This window comes from Herpailurus yagouaroundi, unplaced genomic scaffold (assembly GCF_014898765.1).
Source record: "Herpailurus yagouaroundi ecotype Mexico unplaced genomic scaffold, PumYag 140, whole genome shotgun sequence".
Classification (NCBI taxonomy): domain Eukaryota; kingdom Metazoa; phylum Chordata; class Mammalia; order Carnivora; family Felidae; genus Herpailurus; species Herpailurus yagouaroundi.
The window spans coordinates 16,912,439-16,934,441 of NW_024412395.1; the positions used below are offsets into that span (position 1 = coordinate 16,912,439).

At 38.9% G+C, this 22,003-nt stretch overlaps 1 protein-coding gene across 5 annotated transcripts in view; it reads right to left on the reverse strand.

The window, feature by feature from the left end:
• The window catches only part of NCKAP5 (NCK associated protein 5), a 983,894-nt gene that overhangs the window by 788,327 nt on the left and 173,564 nt on the right, over positions 1-22,003 (reverse strand). The gene's annotated exons all lie outside the window — the stretch shown is intronic.

A 22,003-nucleotide genomic window follows, 5' to 3' on the forward strand; every position in this document is an offset into this window, starting at 1 on the left:
AGTAGCACCTGACATTTTCTTACCATTTTTCCTCACAAAGCCAGACTTAATGTACATTTGTACATTTCTCCCATACTTGAGATGTGAGCCTAAGCAAAGTCCAAGGAGTTATGGACTAACAATTTGTCTCTTTGGCTCATATGAGTACATTTCTATAGGGTTCCTCTGGGGCCTAGCATCGGAGGAGCCAGGGGCCAGTTAGACCAGGCCTCCTGCTCATCAAATCTTCAAACAGACTTCTGGTGTTATCTCCAAGTGAAATTATACCCATGGATCGAGAGATATACTAAAGATTGAAGGAAGACCACATGGAGGATTGTACTTAAGTAGGTTAATGGAAAAAATTTAAACACCACACAGTTTTCCTTTTTGACAGTTCTGAATTTTTTTATATATAAGCATCTTCAAAAAACTGAAATGTCCCAGACTCTGTTGATCTCCTAAAGTCTTACAGAGGTATTCAAATATATAATAATGAATATCTAATATATATTCAGGACTGTGAAGCTTCCTCACATTAGGCAGCACTCGTAGATGAAATATTACTCAAATATGCATAAATCCTTATAGAGTAAAAGTAATTTGGCTTCAAATACTGACTTCAGTATATGTTTGATCATTTAAAATGCTTATAAAGTACATAAAGTAGAAGAAAATGAAAAAAGATAAAAGTTTGTTTTTCCTTCATCAATTAGGAGGTAGAAAAAGTGTGCTATTTTTAACTAATGTTTAGTCGTATGGTTTGAGATTATATTCTGTCTCCATGGATAGATAAGGAAGAGCCTGCTAACTACACTTTCCCCTTTTTGGCCTTACCTAAGTAACAGGGAAATTAGCTCCCACACATTTATCATCTAATATGGTTTCATTCCTAGTTATCCTCTTGGATATTAAGCAAAAGTTCCAAACTGCTCATTTACTGAGCTGACTCACAGGTAGGGCTGAAAGAGATCCATAAAGGAATTACGGCGTTGCCAGAGGTATACTTACAGCTACCTGACTTTAGGATTAATGGCAGAACAAATCTTAAGAGAAAGACCAAGGTATTTTAATCTTGTGCATATTACCTATTTTAGCAACATATTCTCACACTGTTTTTGCTGTGAATATCTAATTACTACTAAGTATCAAAGGGAGTTCAGAAATATCCACCAATATAATTCATATTACAACTTCAAATGAAATTAAAATTTAATTTACACTTTTTACAATAAAATGATTGTAGCTCATTTACTAAAATAACACTTAATATGAGCAGATGCATATGATTATAAAAGCATGAAAGAAAAGCCATTTAACTTTTAACTAGAATTGTCATATATAAACTATAGACTATAACAGAAAATAATTTTACTTTTTCCCTTAACCAACAGAAATAGCATCCCAATAAATTTATAATAGCTAAGAAATTCAATCTTGAGAAAAGATTTACATTTTTAAAAGGCCTGCCTTGTAGATATTTTTCTACTTAAAATATTGCCTTTACAAGATAGCTAATATTTAATATCTCAATAAGATTTCAAAATTTCAAAATTAAGCCAAAATATAGAATTTACAGTATTTAAGCTAATTAGTACATATCATTTTTAGAGAAGAAAAGCTACTTCTTCTGATATAGTAAAATAATACCTATTAAAAACTCTTTTTCCAAGTTGAGTTTAAAAAAAAAAGGGGGGGTACCTTACAAGGGAATAGAAGACACAGCACAGGGAATGTCATCAATGGTATTGTAATAGTGTTGCAAGATGACAGATGGTAGCTACCCTTGCAGTGAGCACAGCATAAGCATAGAGAAGTTGAATCGTTATATTGTACACGTGAAGATAATGTAACATTGTAGGCCAACCATAGGAGAGAAAGAAAGAAGAAAGAAGGAGAGAAAGAAAGAAAGAAAGAAAGAAAGAAAGAAAGAAAGAAAGAAAGAAAGAAAGAAAGAGGGAAAGAATTAATTAAAATAGGGAACTTAAGTGACTCTTTTGATAGTCCAGAGAAAACTAAAGGGTGTTCTTTCTGGATAAGCAGCACGAAGCACTAAATTTTATTGCAGCCAAACGGAAACGGGACGGGGTCCAGTGAATGAAGAGTGGCAGGAGAAGGAGTCTAGTCTTTGGCAATCTTCATGCTGTGCACATTTGGAGGAAAAACCTCCAAATGTGAACATTAGTTATCTTTGGAAGGTGAAAATATGGAAAACTCTTCCCATTTACCTACATTTCCTTGTATTTTATCAGGTGTCTAAATTGAATGGAAATTATCTTTTTTTCCTAGATGTTCTATTTCATTCTTTGTCAAATCTCCTTGGTCTTTTTAATAGTTTTTTGGGGGGGGTTTACTTATATTTTCATGCCTCTTTATTTAAAATTTTTTTTTCAACGTTTTTTATTTTTGGGACAGAGAGAGACAGAGCTTGAACGGGGGAGGGGCAGAGAGAGAGGGAGACACAGAATCCGAAACAGGCTCCAGGCTCCGAGCCATCAGCCCAGAGCCTGACGCGGGGCTCGAACTCACAGACTGCGAGATCGTGACCTGGCTGAAGTCGGACGCTTAACCGACTGCGCCACCCAGGCACCCCTGCCTCTTTATTTTAAACAGATTGCATTAGGAAGGATAAAGCTAGAGTTTCAACAATACAATACAAAGACTTAAAGAACTAGGAGGTTTATAGCGATCTCATCTGGTTTCTGTGTGAATGGTCCAGGTCTCTCTGTGCCCATTCAGAGACCCAGGCCCACCCAAGCCATTGCATCTCAATCCCCTGGGACATCATCAACAAGTGCCTGGTAATGCCAGATTGTTGCCCATCTATGCTCCAGCCAGGACTGAAGAACTAAGAGCGAATAGTGATACACATCACTTCCACTCACATTGTATGTATGGAATCCTCCTTACATGGCCACACCTGATTGCACAGCCAACTGAGAATGTAGCCAAGCAAGGTAGCCACATACCCTCCCCTCCATTTGTATTCCTATTAAATTGGTGACAATCAATTTTATGGATCACTGGCCATCTCAGCCACAACATGAAACATATAAAGATTTTATATTATGTGCCTCATGTACCCAGTGTCAAAGTCTCTACAGGTCTGATTCTGCTGTCTACTATTTCTTCTGATTTTCATGTGTCACATTCTATTTCCCTTTGTGTTTTGTGATTTTTGACTAGGAGTTCATGTTCTATGGAATATTATCTATGGGAATGTTTTGAGGCCCATGGTGAAGTTACATTCTTCCAGGGAAGGAATATATTTGCTTTTGCCTACCTGATTTGTAACTAAATTATTAATTTAGGTTCTGGTTAGTCCTCACAGGCAAATGTCCTGTCGATATCTTATGGGCAGTGGACCTAACTAACACCAGCCCTCACCTCTTAAGATTGCAGCTTTGGGAGGACACAACTTGAGTGGGCCCTGTGCTTATCTGCAGATCACATCAGACTATGAAGCCATGAGAATGGAAGCCAATGGATTGCCAGACACCCTCAAATGTTGTGGTGCCCACTTACTTCCCAAATTCGAATTATTACTTAACTTTTGGCCTCTCCCAATTCCTTGCTTTTGTACCAGCTTTGCAATACTTTTAAAATTATGGGTCTTTTCTTGTTTGTTTTACATTTTAATCAGGATTTTAGTTTTCCTTTCAGAAAGATTATCTGGGGTTTCCAGTCTAAGGTACCATCAGAGATAGACGTACCAAATATCATTTTATATGACATACTTACATATATGCACATACATATCTATATGTGTATATATATATATATATATTCTATTTTATACATATATATATGATTAATAAATGACTTAAGGGAGATCATCAAGAGAACATGAGAGCTGCAATCAGAAGCCTAGAGCTTCCCTCCTTAGTCTTGCCTGTTTCGTCATTTCTTCATCCATACAATGGGAAGAGCAATAGCTATCTTACCCATTTCTATGAGATATAATGATGATCAGATGATAAGAACTTTGCAAAGTCTCCAAACGATACTGCCAGTTGGAATTTGGACCAAGAACCTTACAAGTTTAAAAACATCCATATGTCAATAGGTACAGAAGTGTTAAAAAGCAATGATTTACAAAGTCTTTTTCTTGGTATCTTCCACAGCCTCTGCCCCTGCTGAGTTGGCCCTCCAGTTATTGGCTTCACCTGTGAACAGTTCACGGCCACTGCTGACTTCATCGAATATCTTCTTTGTACTTCCATCTGCATTTTATGTGAACTCTGGAGCGATTAGTTGCTAGTATCAACAGTGGTGCACAGTCTAGGAACATTTATTGCTCCCCTGCTTGGCTTAATGTTTCTGACTTGGTACCATAATATTATTAATAGTCACAGGGCACAATAAAAGAAAATTAAGTGTTTATTTTGTTTAGGATTTAGCCACTTTACCTACAGCCTTTTTCCATTACATTTGCACATAAATGAGCATACACTACATTTTTGAGATGCAAATCAGGTTTTAACTTTGCTAATCATATAGTTTCCTTTCTGGGAGTCTTCCAGGCTGGCTTCAGTGTTACTCCTGATGCATGTATATTGTAGCAAATGAAGAAATGGCCATGTGGTAGATGTTTGCCCATTTGTGATTCATTAATAGTTGTTTTTGCAGAGCAACTATACTTTAAAATCCAATGGTACTCCACATATTCCTTTGCAATTCCAGGAGTGTATGTATTAAATTCCAGTGTGAAGTCAATTGTTCAACTGAAGATCATTTTCTAATAAATAGTTAGAAACAATTGCCTTGAAATATGGAATCAAAGACCTGAAAACTACTTCAAGTAAAATATACTGGAACCAAGTTTCAGCATTTAAAGGGTCCTCACTTTTCAGCATGAGAAAAAGCCCAAAGATCTGAGACATTTAAGTGGGCATCCAAGGTCAACAAAATGAGTTTACTCTACATTTTCTGCCTTCCCTACCACCTCCTACCTCGTGTTCTTCTAAATGAATTGTTTGTTCTGCCTTGAAAAGATAAATTAATATTTTACATGGCAAGAACTCTTTTATTCCTTGGTGGGATATTTCTAACTTGATTTATATGATGGTGTTTAAATGTTTAAAAGCTTTTGTAAGGCAGGGTTTCAATCGATTAAAGAATTCAGGTTCCCTTGAGGTCCCTGCATCAGGTATTATCTCAGAAGGGCTCACTTCTAAAGATTTACAGTCCAATCTCCTCTTCCTGTTAACCATATATTCTGGTGAGAATCCCATTGGACCGAACGTGGGGATTTCAACCCAGCACTGTCACACAGAGTGACTGCAAACAGCACTGTTGAGCCTTCATTTCCCAATGCCCCATCAATGGGCTCTGGGTCATACCAGATTTGGGTCTGCTCACTTGGCAATTTGTATGAGACTTCTAGGAGTTCTGAGAATATGAAAACACAGGTTATTGTAAGCAGGAAGGCAGAAAATCAGTATTCTGGGAGAATCTGCATAAAATGAACTAACGTTAAATCCAAGGTAACTCTGAAAAATGTGAATAAACTTTTGCATAATACTTTGCAGTTTAGAAGACTTTTGTTTTTAAATATTCCATTTCATGTTTACTACAAAGGCAGGCATATTATGATGATGGGGATTTTTTTGGTGAAGAAACACAGTCACAGAAATGTGGGGAGATGGACTTAGGTCTATTGATTGGCTCCAGATCCAGACTGTTCCTTCTTCACATTTCTTGGGCAGGAAACACTGGCTCCAAACTAAGCTGTCTTCCCTACAGACTTCAATGCACCTTCATTACCTTCCTCCATGGCATCTTCTCATTACACTTCATTACACCAAAGGCCCTTGTCTCATTGCCTTGGTTTTGAAATCCTGTAAAAAAACAGCCACTACCCCATCTCTGACATCTCCTCCTCCAAAAGTGACCAAGAACAACATAACACAAAGTGTTTTTGAGGACTCTCTTTGGTAGGGTATTTGATTTTACCATAGTTTTACCTAGCAAAACCACTGTAAAATCATGTAACTCCCTTCTAATCCATCATTTGTATTCATTTTTTATTATTTTATGCCTTGTTTTCAATAAGAAGTTATTTTCATTGCAGTGACAGTCTCTCACTGTAAGTGCATCTTTTCCCCTCTTGTCTAAGTACTAGAAGAGTCGTAGTTATTAAATTTCCCCCAAAGCTTTACATTCTCCCCAGCCAATGATACTCATCCTTAAAAGGACAAGATAGCAAAAATCCCTTTGTGAAACACTCCCGTCTACTTGACCAGCCTTATGCCTTGCTAATGAACCCTCATCCCTAAAAAGAAAAAAAAAAAAAAAAAAGGCATTTCTCTCTAGTTAGCTAGTTATTTCAAATTTGGTCTGACTTTGCAAGGAACCTAGGGTTAGCCATCAGCAGGTTTTAAAATCAGGGAAAGTGAAAAGCCAGGAGAGGGTGGAGTGCCTGGGTGACTCAACTGGTTAAGTATCAGACTCACGATTTCAGCTCAGGTTGAGATCTCATGGTTCTTGAGATTGAGCCCTGAGTCGGGTTCCGTACAGACAGGGCAGAGCCTGCTTGGATTCTCTCTCTCTCTCTCGCTCTCTCTCAAAATAAATAAGTAAATAAACTTGTTTTAAGTGGTTTTATTAAAAAAAAAAAAAAGCTGGGAGGGAGAGGGAAGCAACCAGGCAGGGTGAGACTCAAGTTGTTTATTGCAGGGTAAATGTTCAGAAAGATGCCACCTTTGATGATCCTGATGGTGTTTTATCTGAACTCCTGATGTTTCAGTTGTACAAATGATGCGCCTTCCTCTAATGTTTTTCCATCATACTAAGGTCTGGGTAGGGCCAGAGAATTCACATTTCTAAGAAGTTCCAAGGGGATGCTGATGATGTTACTCTGAGGACACACTTGAAAACTACTGGTCTATATAAGACAGTATATAAAGTTTCTAATTGTGCACATTTTAAAATCTGGGCTCAGTTTATTCTTCCAGCCTTACTTTGTAGAATTTGTCCAGTGAAATTTACTTTCCTGCCATGCTAAAACTGCCAACCGTGCTCAGTCCCTGCCTGCTCTCAGAATTGTCCCTCCTTGTATACGCTGCTGGAAGAGCCCTTATATCCAAGTTCTCTTTCTCTATTGACAAACAACCACTAGAAAAATGCCAAACTCAAGCATGTATCTAGACCATGTAGGTAATAAAAATGCATAAAACACAAGAAGGACAACATAAACAGGGTTCTTTAAAGGAACAGCTTCTACCTAGCCCCTATCTATTATCTTCCAGAGGCCCATGCCAAATCTTAAGGCCAAAATTCCAGATTTTTTAAACCAAATCTCCAGATTCTTGGATACAGATAATGGATTTAAAAAAAATTTAAACCATGAAATCGCATGCTGTCTGAATTCAGCCAAGGCCCATAAATTTCCAGTATATAGTTGCAACTTGGTCTTCTCAAAACTAAGTCCAGTATCTGATCCTTGATGCAACTTTCCTGACATGCTTGCCCAACAATATACTTATTGTGCACATATACATGTACAGGCTAAGTTGTACTATCATTTCTGCGCCAATGGCACTTTGCTAAAATTTATATGTAAGTATTTGTTTTCTTTTTTAAATATGGGTGACATAGTACAGGTGACATACAATGTTGCTGTATTAGTGTCAGGTGCACAACATAGTGATTTGACAACTCCATACATTAAGCTACACTCACGATAATCAGGGCAGTCATGATACAATCCCACTACAGTATTATGGACTATGTTCCCCATGCAGCACCTTTCATCCAGTGACTTATCCATTCTAAAAGTTAACACTTCTTAGTCCCCTTCACCCATTTTGCCTATCTCTCCAACAACCCACCGCCCTCTCTACCACCATTTTATCCTCTGTATTTATGATTCTGTTCCTGTATTTTGTTTGTTTTGTTAGATTGCACACACCGAAAGCATTTGTTTCACTATTTACATAAGTATTATCCCCACTACAAAGTAAAAAGCTCAACGGCAAAAACTAGGTCTTATGCTTCTTCTAGTCTTCTTTCCAAATGTAGGGCACCCAACAAATATTTATTGAAGGAAAGAAGGAAGACCCATTAGGTGAATGAACGAAAGTAAACTCTCCCTTTATGATGTGGCGTAAAGTATTTTTTTTCCACATATCATAACTGCCCTTTGTTTGGACTTGCTCAGTGACATGCTATATTTCCCACAATGAAATGTCCATATTTCAGCCATGCTTTCAACAGATGTACAGAAAATGTTGGTCCAAGTAATCTAATATAAACACTGGAAGTATTTGAATCGAGCAGTATTATCTTGGCCTGTCTTTCAAGAGGGAAATGATGGGTGTGATTCATGACAATGACTAAAAGCATCAGTATTCCCTTATCATAACTCCAGGTAATCTTTCACATGCATGCAATTAATCTCAGCATTTAGAAATAGGAAGATTTATGCATCAACCCAAGAGCCAGCTGTCTCCCACCTATTTAATCCAAAGCAAAAAATAAAAAAGAACAACAAAAAACAATTCTATACTGTGTCTAACAGAGAGGAAGTCCAGCCAAAAATTCTTCTGTATCCTCCATCCATACCTTTCTTTTACTTCTAGAGTTTTCCAGACTCATAAGCCTGTGTGTGATTTGAAAGCTGTCAAATACAAACCTAAAATGGAATTTAACCAGAAGGTTTCTTCAGCCCTAAAAGTCTTCCCTAATGAGACAATGGTATCGTCAATGGTGCCCTTCGATTCAAACTTTCAGTGTAAATAGAACTCATTGTAGATTGGACTGCAAAGTCAGGTATCCCTTTCATTTTTTAATAAGCATTAAAGATAATTGTGATTTTCTTTAATTATGAAATATAACTTCATAATTTGTAAGGCTTCTTATTAACAGGGTTCATTCAATTCCAATCAGGTGGCCCTCACAATGGAGTATAATGAAAGCTGCCTGTTCTGCTGACAGCATTCTTCAGCTTCCAGAGCCTTTATCAATGGCGGATAAGCCATCAAGCAGCACGTGATAGCCCTATATACTGTCTTCTGTGCCTTTACATTTTAGTAGAGAAGCTAATCTGCACACTTTTAATTTATTCTTCATACATTCTTCCCCTAGAGTCAATGATATTAATCAGTATAAAAAAAAGAAATTAACAGGTAAAATTATATTTTAAAATGTTTAAATGGAGCGATCCATCTTTAGTTGTTTTCCATTCATATTGAATATGCTTTGTGTGCTCTCATATAGTACATTGATTTTTATATTATGAATTAATATTTTCTTCAGGAAAATACATCTGATTTCCCGTATCCTCCAATATAAAATACCTAAATCAATAAGGTAGTTGCTGATGATGCTGTTATAAGTACCTCTTCTCTTTCTGAACACTTTCGCATTATGAGCTAGATGTGAGATTGGAATTCATGCCATGGTGCCCTGTGTAAAGTCACCCAAGCTAACCACAACAAAATCTACCCAGTCTCACTCTGTGCCCCCTTTCCTTCCTTCACTTCCTCTTTTGTGGGTGAGCTTCAACACTCTTTCCCAAAGCATACTTTTAATCATGATTTGTCTCTCATGGAGAAAACCTAAGGTTGGTTGAAACTAGCCTGGGATCCATTAAACACTTTTCCAAAGCTGTTGAGCAATATGACCCTAATTTTACTTTCTTAGAAGAGAAAAATGGAGGGGCACCTGGGTGGCTCAGTCGGTTGAGCGTCCGACTTCAGCTCAGGTCATGATCTCACAGCTCATGAGTTCGAGCCCCATGTCAGGCTCTGTGCTGACAGCTTGGAGCCTGGAGCCTGCTTCGGACTCTGCATCTCCCTCTCTCTCTACCCCTAACTCACTCGCATTCTGTCTCCGTTTCTCTCAAAAATAAATAAACATTAAAAAAAAAAGAAGAGAAAAATGGAGAAGAGAGCATTGCCCTTCATTCCAGGTATCCTGACTTAGCGGCCTGATTAGCTGGCTACTACTGCTATAGGTTCAAGGTCAATGGACTCTGACCATTGCCTTTAGCATACAATTGGAGAGTTGTACCTTCTCCTTTTGAAAAAATCTTGGCTGATTTATTTCAGCTTGGAAATTCTGCTCTAGAAAGACCAAGCTGCTTTTGGTACTCTAACTTTTACACATCTTCCACTTCATAACCGAGTTTTACATGGCATTTTCATGGCAGTGTTCCATAAACACTCTCCTGTTATTCAGGTTCATGCAGATTCATAGTATAGCTTTAAGAGAGAGAGGAGACATAGACCTCTGCAAAAAGAACCAGATCTTCACAGTCTGGCTTCAAACTCATTTTCTCTTTCAGGTCCATCACAAAGAATCTCCCCAGTTCCAATCATGCCAGCAAGCACCCTGCACTTTATTCATACCAGTAGCTATATTTGCACCACAACATATATCCCCAATGCATATTTCTGACATATTTCCTTGTATTTTTTTTTCTGAGACCTTATTGGATAATGAACTCCATAAGGGCAATGACCTTTACTTGAAAATTTCCTTCAACAGATGTAAGCACAACCTTAGATCTGGAGGCAGCAACTCCACCATTTGCTAGTACTGGCACCTTGAGCCTTTCTATCAATCTCTTAGAGGCTTGATTTCTTATCATTAAATGGAGATAACCATGCCACTTTCCCTGTCACCTCAAAAGGCAGCACTGTGGCTGAAGATCATATAAATTATAGTGTGCCAGAACACTGTAAACTGCCAAGGGCATACAGATGCTGTAACAATTATACTGAATAAATACTGCTGACACATAAACCAGGAAATATTTAAGATAAGACAAACAGAACAGAGGTTTCACTGCTATAAATATAAATATGAATATTAACATAAATATAAATATGGTTTCACTATAGCCAACTAAAATGCATTTTTAAGCATTGTGCATTTTTTTAAATTAATTTATTCATTTAATTAGAGAGAGTGCATGAACAGGGCAGAGGGGCAGAGAGAGAGAGAGAATCTTAAGCAGGTTCCATGCAGTATGGAGCCCAACATGGGGCTTGATCCTACAACCCTTGGATCATGGCCTACGCTGAAATCAAGAGTTGGACATTCAACCCATTGAGTCACCCAGGTGCTCCTAAAATGCATTTTAAGTTGTTATTTCTCTTATATTCTTCTGAAGAAGCTGGAGTCTTAAACACAAAAGTGTAAGGATTACGAGGCACTAGAAATGTGTAAAGTACACTTGGCATAAGATTTTGTTGAGGCATGCCGAGGGCTGCAGCCAACTGGAGAATCCACGTCTTGTCTAAAGTAGGAGCCGGCACTGCGTTCAATTAATTATACCATGCAGAAAGGTAGGCCAAACATTTCAAGAGAAGTGGCAATCCATATTTTTATAAGCAAAATATCTAGATTTTTAAATTGTTGGCTTTAAATTCAATTCTTAAAAAAGGTTTAAAATAAATGTAAAATGTAAAATACAAATACATATCCATTAGTGGATATGTCTCATGGTTCACAAGAATTTGCAACCTCTAATACAAGGTTTTCAACAACTAAGTTTGTATGAATCATCAACAAATGTTCATGAGCCCCAGTGAGAACTAATTTTGAACCAAGTTTTTTTTTTTTAAATATCCAAAACAAGTATAAGGCATGGTCTTTGTTTTCAAAGCAGAGGAACTATTAATTATTAAGTGCCTATCATCTATTCAGTTACTTTGCATAGGTAATCAATTCACATTAATGTAATCCTTAAGGTGATTACTCTCATACTCACTTTATGGATTATGTAAGCAAGGGAGACTATGGCATAACTAGTAAGTGATGGAAAAAGAATTTTAACTCAGTTCTGGCTATTGCTAAAATTTCTTGCTTCTCTGCCAGGGAAAGGAATGGAATCAAATATTGAAGATCTAAAGAATCATTGAAGCTTAAGCTGGGTGGAGGGGGGACACTGTAATACAACTTCAGAGAAAGGAACACTGGTGAGGAATATGTCACTCTGAAAGACTTGGTGGAGGATGTTGGCCTTGGGTTAGTTAAGATTTAGATAAATTGAGAAGTAGAAGAGAGCATGAATGAAAGCTTGTGTAGGAGTGACTTACCCGGTCCTAATAACTTCTCTCTCCCTAAAAAAACAAAAACAAAACAAAACAAAAAACTCCATTTAAGGAATATCTATTGATTTCGCTTGCCTCAGTGTTCCTTCATCTTTTGGTAATAGTACCTTTTTGCTGTCTTTCTTTTGGAAACTATCCAGCCATTATTTTGTCCTGGAGCGTCACTAATGTGGTCACTAGAGTCACCTGCACAAAAGCATACTTGGACATGCCATACCTAGATGTGAAAGGAAGTTAAGCCCACGGAGGCAATACAAGACTACTGGTGCCCCCTCAATTCCTTGGGTATACAGTTATGCTCTTCAGAAGGTACCAGATAGACTGAGTACTAGTTGCCCATAGCAGTGGCCAATTCAGTATTTGCATCATCTTGCCCTCCTTCTCAGAATCACTCTTGCTCTTTCCCTCTTCTTGTTTCCTACAATCACTTCCCAAATGAACTACCTGTTCCAAGTCCTTGACTTATGGCTCTGCCTTGGGGGAAACCCTAAAACAGTTCATGTTGAGATTCCCAAACTGCCCTTTATCCATCTTTCTCAAGGCAAGATTATTCAGCTTTTATTTTGATACTGATCTCTCCTCTACTTTTCTAATAACTTCCTTGCTTCACATATATCAGCTAGCATGGATTTCTGTTTCTTACCACCAAAGAGCCCCAAGTGATTTATAGCTTCATTTCAAGTGGACCCATATTACACCACTGGATAATAGAAGGAAAGTTATACATACATACAAATATAGATGTCTTGCTGAAGATCTGTGTGGTTGTTGCTTTAGATGGTGAGAAACTCTGAAACATCAGATAATATTATTAAGTGGCTCTTAAAAAGCTAACATTACAGGTGGACTGTACAGTCATCTGGCAGGGAGTGATTCATGGTGTTTCTGCCAATGTCCACACCTCGCATGATAAAGTGCTGAAATCCAACACTTCCTTGATAACTGCCAGGTCATTTAAAACTGAGATACCATATGGTTATATACCTTTTCTATTAGTTCACCTATAACCTCTCTGAAATCATTACCTTTTGTTGTTTCTCTCCTAAGCACTACTCCTGTGATAGAGTAATCCTTGGAGGAAAATATAAATTATTTCCTACTTCTCCAGGTGAGGAACTAGAGAAGAGATGCAAGATTCAAACTCATATCTTTTGGTTTTTTAAGTTACTGTTGACCCACTAAATCATACAGCTTTCCATTGCCACTTCAATTAAATGGGTTAGATTCCTACTAAGGCCAAGTGTATCTCTCATCTACCTACCTCCCTACCTACCTACCTATCTACCTATAATCTTCCTCCCTTCCTTCTGTCCATCCATCCATGTTTCCTTCCTTCCAATCATCTATTGTTCTATCTAATTTACTAAGTGACTCCAAATACAAGTATAGCCCTGAAGAGTGGCCAGTTTTCAAAAATCTGCATCTGAAATTACAAAGAGAAAACCCACATTATTATAGTGCATCTGGTACTTGTTAATTCTTAATCTGTTGTATCTTTTACTGTCATTTCTCCAGATGTGAGAGTCTATCTCATAAGTTAATATTTTGCCTAAACTACACTAAAAAATTGTTGAAACCAAGTTGAAACTCCTTGGCCCCCCACTCTTTCTATACAGGAGCTGTCTATGTCTAGCTGACTAAATGCCAAGATCATAAAAATCCACTGACTAAGAAACTTGCAAATGAGTCCAAGATTCTCCCCAACTTCACGGGGGTATGTGTGTTTTATATGCTGTTGGGTTTATAAAAGAAAAAAATGCTAAGAAAAATCCAGCATGTGCTAAAAATTAATAATTTTTTGAGAACTTTGTTAATATTCTACAAAGAAATGGTCCTTTTATCTCCTAAAATAGAATCCAGGACAATGGATTTGCTTTTGAACAATGAGTTCAAAAATAGAACTTGCCATTTGGAAAGTTTCTCAAGATTTTCTAGAACAGTGGTTTCTAAATGTAGCTCATCATTAGAATCACCCAAGGGGCTTTAATAAAAAAGATGATTCCAGGATCCCACCCTAAAACTACTGAAGCAGAATCTCTGGCAGGTAGGACCAAGTTTCCTGGTGATTCTGACATTCAGCTAGGATTGAAAACCAGAGCTAGAGTCTAGAGTCTGAACATTAAATATTGCCTTAGCAGTTAAAATTTTAGTGCCTGTGATTATAATTTTATTATATTCATTTCCTTTGGATTTATATTTTGGAAGAAAACCCTGGATGGGAAATCATTTGGCCATTATTGGTCCAAATTCTCCATTTTGAAAAGGCCCTTCAAGAAGTTGAAAGAGACCTTCAAACGGTAGGTTTGTCCTCCAGTATCCTGATCCTTTATTGCTGTATTTCTGTAGTTTTGTAAGAACTATACCTCTAAGGACTGAAGACAGGCCTGCAGGGAAGATGGGAAGTTATTTCCATCCTGGCTGAATCATCAGGGTTGAGTCAGAAAGCTGGAAAGGACCAGGAGAGACCATCTGGCTTAGTCTCTGTCTTGATGTGGTTGTGATTTGCTTCTAGGAATTTCAAGGCAGGGAGAGTTCACTGCTGGTGTTTCAATGTCCCAACAGTGACTAAATCCTTCCTTAGGGCCACTTTGTGCTGCTACCAAGCCAGCATTTCTTGATCTCCAGTGCAGGGATTTTTCTATCCCTCCCTGATTTAATCCTTAAAACCAAAGAGCTACACTTAAAATAACATGAGAGGGGGGGTGTCTGGGTGGTTCAATCAGTTAAGTGACCAACTCTTGATTTCGGTTCTGATCATGATCTCCTAGTTCATGAGTTTGAGCCCTGTGTCGGGCTCTGCTTGGGATTCTCTCTCTCTGCCCCTCTCATGCTGGTGTGCTTGTGAGTGCTCTCTCTCTCTCTCTCTCTCTCAAAACAAATAAATAAACAAAATAAATTAACATGAGAGGATGGATTGTAGTCTCAATAGGAGCATGGTATAATAAAGAGAACAGTAGATTGAGTGAAAAAAATGTAGACAGCAGTCCCAGTGTAGCCACTAACAGAATGTGCAAATCAGGCCAATCATTAGTGATCTCAGTTTTTAGTTTCTTCATCTGCAAAATGAAGAAATCAAACTGGTTTTGGGCTTTATGTGTTTGTCTATCATTCTATCATTCATTTATTTCTTTATGGATGTCTTTAATTGCCTTCAGTAAGTTTCAGTGAGCTGTGCACTGAGTAAAAGTAGGGAATAAGACAAACATGTTCTCTGATGACAAATAGCTATGGTCATAAGGAAAACATAAATAATAAACAAACAAATATGTAATTACATTAATATCATTTCTGTGGAGGAAAAGAAAGGTGTTGAAGCAGCCTAAAGGAACCATTTAGGCTGGAATCTCCCCTCCTCTAGACAGCACACCTGGCCCTCTAAATCACTGAAGTGTGGAAAGGCAGATGGCTGGTGTGTTCCAGGAACTCTCCAAATGGACCGGTTGACCCATTAGCATGGAACTAATCAATCCTATTAGATTTTGGCAGCTTCTAGATGACCATATTGGTGAGGAAGTATCTATGTTTGCTTGCACAACTATATAAACATCTTCCAAGAAAATCAATAGTGTCTCCAAACTTTAGAGGCTACACTGATTGGCCCCCATGACAGCATTATCACTGGCTAGGAACTAGTGACAAGGTCAAAGACATAAATTTTGGCCCATTAGCTTTACTTAAAAAGGGTGTCTCACAGCCACAAAATAAACTGTTAACACTGTCTCTCCTCCCAAGCAAGAACTGAATATAAAGGAACCCAACAATATATGGATAGCTTGGTCAAGTTTATCACCAGTAATGGAAAATATCTTTTGTGGTATCTTCTTTGCTGAATATTGAAGTGGGGGCTTAGCCTAGTATCAATGAACTCTATTAACAGGCTACTACGTTATACTGGGGCAGTTTGTAACGTAACTTTCCAGAATGCCTTCAGGTCAGTTGCCACAAATTATGTAACAAATCTGTAAGGCAGATGGAACGATACGTGATATCACCTGCCCATCAGAAAGAAGAAAACTATGGGGAAATGAATCACTTCCGAATCATGTAGCTAATTGGAAAACATGCACACATGTACGTGTGGACATATGCATGCACATGTGTGTGCACACACTCAGACCACAAAACTGTGTCTCTACCAACGGACTGCCATGCAGACAGTGGTAGTCACAAAGTCATAAAAAGAACAGAGTACATGAAGGACAATACGTAACTAGAATACACAGAAGAAAACAGAGTACAGCTAGCCTTTGGGTGACCTGAAAATTTCCACTCCACTCTTTCTTAAGAAGCTGAGTTGCCAGTGAATATACTGGAAATGCCAACATAGGTAACTATCACATGCCTTGTTTCCTTGTTTGTTCTTAAAGAAAAAAGATGCTAAGTAAGACACCCCAGTTACTGGTTTAATTTCACCTGAAATATTTCACTATTATCATTGTTGTCAGCAGAAGCATCACTACCATTTTTATTATTATTTTGAGAAGAAAACTCAAACTCCAACAATGTGAAGCTGGCCATTATTCTGTCACCTGAGGTACCATTTTTAACAATTCCTCATACTTTTACTTGCTATTTAAGCATGAAGCCCCAGGACACCTGGGTGGCTCAGTAGGTTTACTGTCCAACTTCAGCTCAGGTCATGACATCACAGTTCATGTGTTTGCGCCCCACATCGGGCTCTGCGCTGACAGCCCATAGCCTGGAGCCCGTTTCAGATTCTGTGTCTCCCTCTCTCTCTGCCCCTCCCCTGCTCACGCTCTGTGTCTCTCTCTCAAAAATAAATAAACATTTAAAAAATTAAAGAGTGAAATCTCCTATACATACAGTCTGAAACAGAACCGGAGACTAGAGATGGGTTAGCATTCAGCACATGGGAATAAGAGAACTATGGTTCAGTCGGCTAAATTGACCTCATTAGGTTATCAGAGATTTTGATTCTATGACAGAGTAGTGAACTTTTAAAAATATCTTTTCCTCACAGCAATCATGCAAAAAGCCAACAGTATGATGTTGCTAAATAGGGTCAAGCATTATGAAGTGCTTCTTACTGTTTTTGTTCTGATAAAAACAATTAGTACTCTATTCCTGAGAATCACTGATGGACACCAGTTCATTCAATAGGTCATTGTGTTTCCTGTGATACAGTCTTCCCACGCTTTTGCACAAGGGCAGTCATTGGCTGGGGTCTTCTTTGGGGGAGACAAGCCCTTGAAGAAACAATAACTACAGATTTTCGGAACTGCACCCTGGAAAACACAGCCCAGCCTGCTGTGGGGGTAAAAGGCAGTGCCCAGTCCTGCATCTTTGAAAGCATGGCTTAAAAATAGCCCAGAGCACTTTCCTGTTTGGAGGATTCAGTAACAGCTGTTCATAGCCTGCATTTCTTTCATACTTCCCTCCCCACCACAAAGAAAATACAAAGTAGCACTGGCTATAGGAATGGACATTATTCAACATTAATGTGCCTTCAACAATAGCACAGGAAGAGTCATAGACACAATGAAGGGAAAATGGGGAAAACTCAGGAGGAGCAGAGAGAGCAAAGAAGAGATACTTTTAAATAATGAGAAATTTAAAATAAGTACGAAGGCAAGAAAGGACAGGACTTGAAAGGTTGCTTCTGAGAGGTGATACGGTGGTGTGAAAAGGGCACTGTGGGTGGAATTCTAAAAATCAAAGTGTTTGTTAGCTCTGTAGCTAACTAGCCATGTTTTCTTGGGCATGCCCAAGTATCTCCATGTCTCCTTCCTAAAATGGGCAGAGGACGGCAGAAACAGAGCCAGTCATCTTCTAAAAATCCCCTCTAATTCTGAAAATGGTATGTGGTATGAATGTGGGCTATAGACAGCAGAGACATTGGGAGAAACACTGGATTTACCCTCCAAAGAGGCCCCTACAGAAGGAGTTCAAACATGAAGCAAACTGAAGTATACCCAGATTCATGGCCACCTGTTTCTACCATCCTAGGAGGGCTGCTTAATGGACAGTGAGACAGTGGTTCTTATCCCCCATGCTATAGTGGCAACACCCAGGGAGCCGCATGGTCCGAGATCCACAAGCACAAAATTCCTTCCTGTCTTCCATGGTTCCTTGAAGTTTCTATCCCAGATTTCACAAGGCCAAGATGGCAGAATGCATGTCCTTTGACTGGAGGCCATATAACAGGCGCTGAGCAGACAAAGAGCAGGTAGAGCATAACAGGTAAAGAACAGATGTGCTGGAGTCAAACAGACCTGCATTCTCAATTCTGCTGAGTACAGATCCATGACCTTTGCTAAATATGTTAATATTTCTCTGATTTTCAATTGCCATTTTCTTTTAATTTCTAAAAATTTAGATAGAAATGCAGTTATCAAAGTGCATGCCACAGGGTAAGCACTCAATATACATCACCTGTTATTATCTGTTATAATTATTTTCATGGAGTGTTTTCCTTACTTTCCTTGGAGAAATATCCTTTGGCTTTCTGAATCACCCTATCATCTTTGATGAAAACATAACAAAGGACCTTCTGGTACGGGATGGTCAAGTAGCAGTGGATCACATATTGACTAAAGCTTTACCAAGCAGGCAAAAATTAGTCTGTAAGTTCCTAAGATGACCTACTTAGTAAGTAAATCCAAACACTTAAAAGTTGGACTCCAATTTTGTAGATGGAGTTCCACTGGGCAACAAACGTAAAATTTTACAACCAGAATAGATTTGCCAAGCGTTTCCCTTATGTTCACTCCTTCCATCAAGAGAAAAGACACAGCAAGTCTCCATTTGGGCAGTTTCACAAAATAGGGTATTTCTTCTAGCTCTCCTGTGACTGGACTAGGCTGAGAAATCAGCCAGAAATAAATGTAAACTATAGGCCTATGTGCTTCTCTGAAGTTAAGACTCACTTTAATGTTAGTCTTTTCTGTAGACACAGGGATAGAACATCTGAAAAAGCCTCCATAGGACAAATCATCTTAACTGAGAGAAGAACCCTCCGAAAAACTAGCTAATATTCATGGAGACAAAACTGAAAAGTGGGTGACATAGGAGATCTTTCTTGGCAGAACTGGGAGAACAGACAATCCTCCCCCAGAAGGGCTCATGAGAGTTTCTGTATGAAAGGAAGGCTTTGATAGAACTGTATTTCCTAGTAATTTTTTTTTTTACTTCTAACACACTGATATGGCCTTCTTACAACAAAATAGAATCATAGAATTGTAAGGTAGCAAGAAACGATATAGAATGTTTACTTGAAACTCTTTATTTTATTTGCCCAAGTAATTAATTCCTTGTCTGTATTTTAAAGTGGATCCCAAATGACCTAAATCTCAGCCCAATAAAATCACATACAACATGTGGCTTTGTCATTATTTTTTATTTTTACTTTTTTGCTGGGCACCAAGTAAATCTGTCTAAATGTCTAAGTTCCTGGACACTGGAGCCTTCAACTAGAACATGGTGGCAGCGGTACGCCTAAGGACCTGCCAAAGAAAACAGAACACCAAGAAACCCAGAGGTTCAATCTGATGAAAACTGTGGTAATCAAATCTTCTTAAACCTATGGTTTCTGTCTCGCTTGGAACACTGGCCAGGCTCCAAAGGGAGATTTCCAGGGTGCAAGGTAAAGGTGGTTGTGGAGGAGGTTGGGAGAAAACAGGCTAAGGATGCTGACAGAATTCAGGAGCCAGGGGGGTCTGAGAGACAAGGCACCAGTCCTGTAAAAGGTCAAGGAACTCACTTTGGCAATTTTGTCCTTTTTGACATAACAATTTCCCTAATGTCCAAGTTAGGAGCACTCACAACAAAGCTCCCTCTGCCCAGTATCACTGACTAAAACCCTGGAGCTGGGTACAACCCAGGCATTGCAATGACCCTTACTCCCATGTCCTGAGTGGAGTCTCTCTAGGACATAGGTCCCCAGGAAGGCCAAGAGCGGGCCATGGAGAGTACTTAAGATAATGCAAGTTTCTCTAGCCCCCTCCCTAGGGAGCACCTATTCTCAGGTGATTCCAATCCTAGCCCACAAAGCAACACAAGCAAATCCTGTCAATACCAATTTTAGATTTCTTAGGCCCACTCAGTGAGCAGCTAAGATCCATGACAATAATAATGTGTGCAGAATAGTGCAAGAGAATCACCAAGGTTATGACTGAATCTAAGAGCATCTCTTAGTAAAAAGATCCAGGTAAGCAATAGCAAGAAGGGCAATGGCCAAAGGCAAAAGAAAAAAAAAAAAAAATCCTCCACCAAAAATTCAAAACACAATCTCTATGGCAGGCTGTGTTCTGCACTGTCAGCATAATGAAGGCAAGGTCTCGAGCCAAGAGACTAGGGTTTGCTCAGAAGGAAAGTCAAGTGAGGACACAGAGAGAAAGAGGCACGTTATGTATCCCCATTCAGTATTAAGCAAGTATTTTTAATACCACTGGACATAACCAGTGAGACCCAGGCAAACAGAACTGACAGAGCTAACTACAAGGTTTGTGGTGCTTGATTCCAGGAATATGTTCCTTTCTGGCCAAGTCTTCCTTGTGGACTCAACCTCTAGCTGTATGCTTCGCATTCACTAAGTTTATTATCTGTTTTATGATTTCTGTTAAGACCTAGGAGTTTTCCTGAAGAAGAGGCCTAACGTAGGCCTGCTCACTTTTCCAAAAGAACCAGAAGAAACTTCAGGCGAAACACTAAAATGGGGAAATGGGAAAAGAGTACAGTTTGATACTGACAGAGAACATGAAAAACTCTCAAACTCAGCTCACATTCACCGAAGGTTTCGTATCCATCTAGTTCAATATTCATTCATACATTTATGAATTCATGAATTTATTGAATAAATATTGGATGTCTATGACATCAGGCCCTGTTAAGGTACCAGAGAAATTGTAATAAAAAGCTCCTCTTGTGTAGTTTGCCACCCAGCCTGGGAGATGGACAATACACGCATAGATAAGTGTTTTCATGAGTAATACAAGTAATAGGAGCAATCAGTCATGAGCAGAGATCCCTGTAAAGTGAGGCAGGGAGTTTTGGCACCAGATGGAGGATCAGTGAGCCTTACCTCAGATGCAAACAGAGTTCAAGGGGCCTCAAGATGACCAACACAGCCAAAGCCAAATGGGCCAGGTTAAGGTGAAAAACATGATGCAATGTAGCTAGTTCTCTCTGGAAATCCCGTTTTCCTGGAGGCTTTCTGTAAGACCCTCCCAGCCACTCTAGGCCAGGAGACTTGCTCTCTTCTGTGACCCTACGCCTATTCTGACTCTACCGCTCTGCATAATATCTGCTCCATCAGCGTCAGATGCTAGATCTAGTCTTTTGTGTGTAGGGCCATGTCATCTCTGGAGAGACCCTGGGTAAAAATAAAGTCTTGGGAGTCAGGAAAGATGTGAATTCTAATTCCAGCTCACCACTCACTTGTTGCAAACTAATTTCTCAACCTCCACTACAAATGGGATGAGAATGCTAGTACCTACCTTATCACACAGTTGTAAACAGGGTACAGTACAGAAAGAGTGCTCAGTAATGGGAGTTGCTATCAGCAGATGAGTCAGGGTCTTATGGAAAGGAGCTATGCCTTTGATTTTCAGTTATGTCCCCAGTACTTATAACACAGTATGTTCCCTATCAGTGGTCTGTGAAAATAGCATTACATGCTCCTCAAAGCACTATTTGGAATCATCAGGGATAGATTCCTTGAAAGATTCTGTCACTGGGGCACCTGGGTGGCTCAGTTGGTTAAGCATCTGACTTCGGATCAGGTCATGATTTCACTGCTCATGAGTTCAGGCCCCGCGTCTGGCTCTGTGCTGACAGCTCGGAGCCTGGAGCCTCCTTCAGACTGTGTGTCCCCCTCTCTCTCTGCTCCTCCCCTGCTCATGCTCTGTCTCTCTCTCTCTCTCTCTCTCTCTCTCTCAAATATAAAATAAAATAATAAAATAAAATAAAATAAAATAAAATAAAATAAAATAAAATAAAATAAA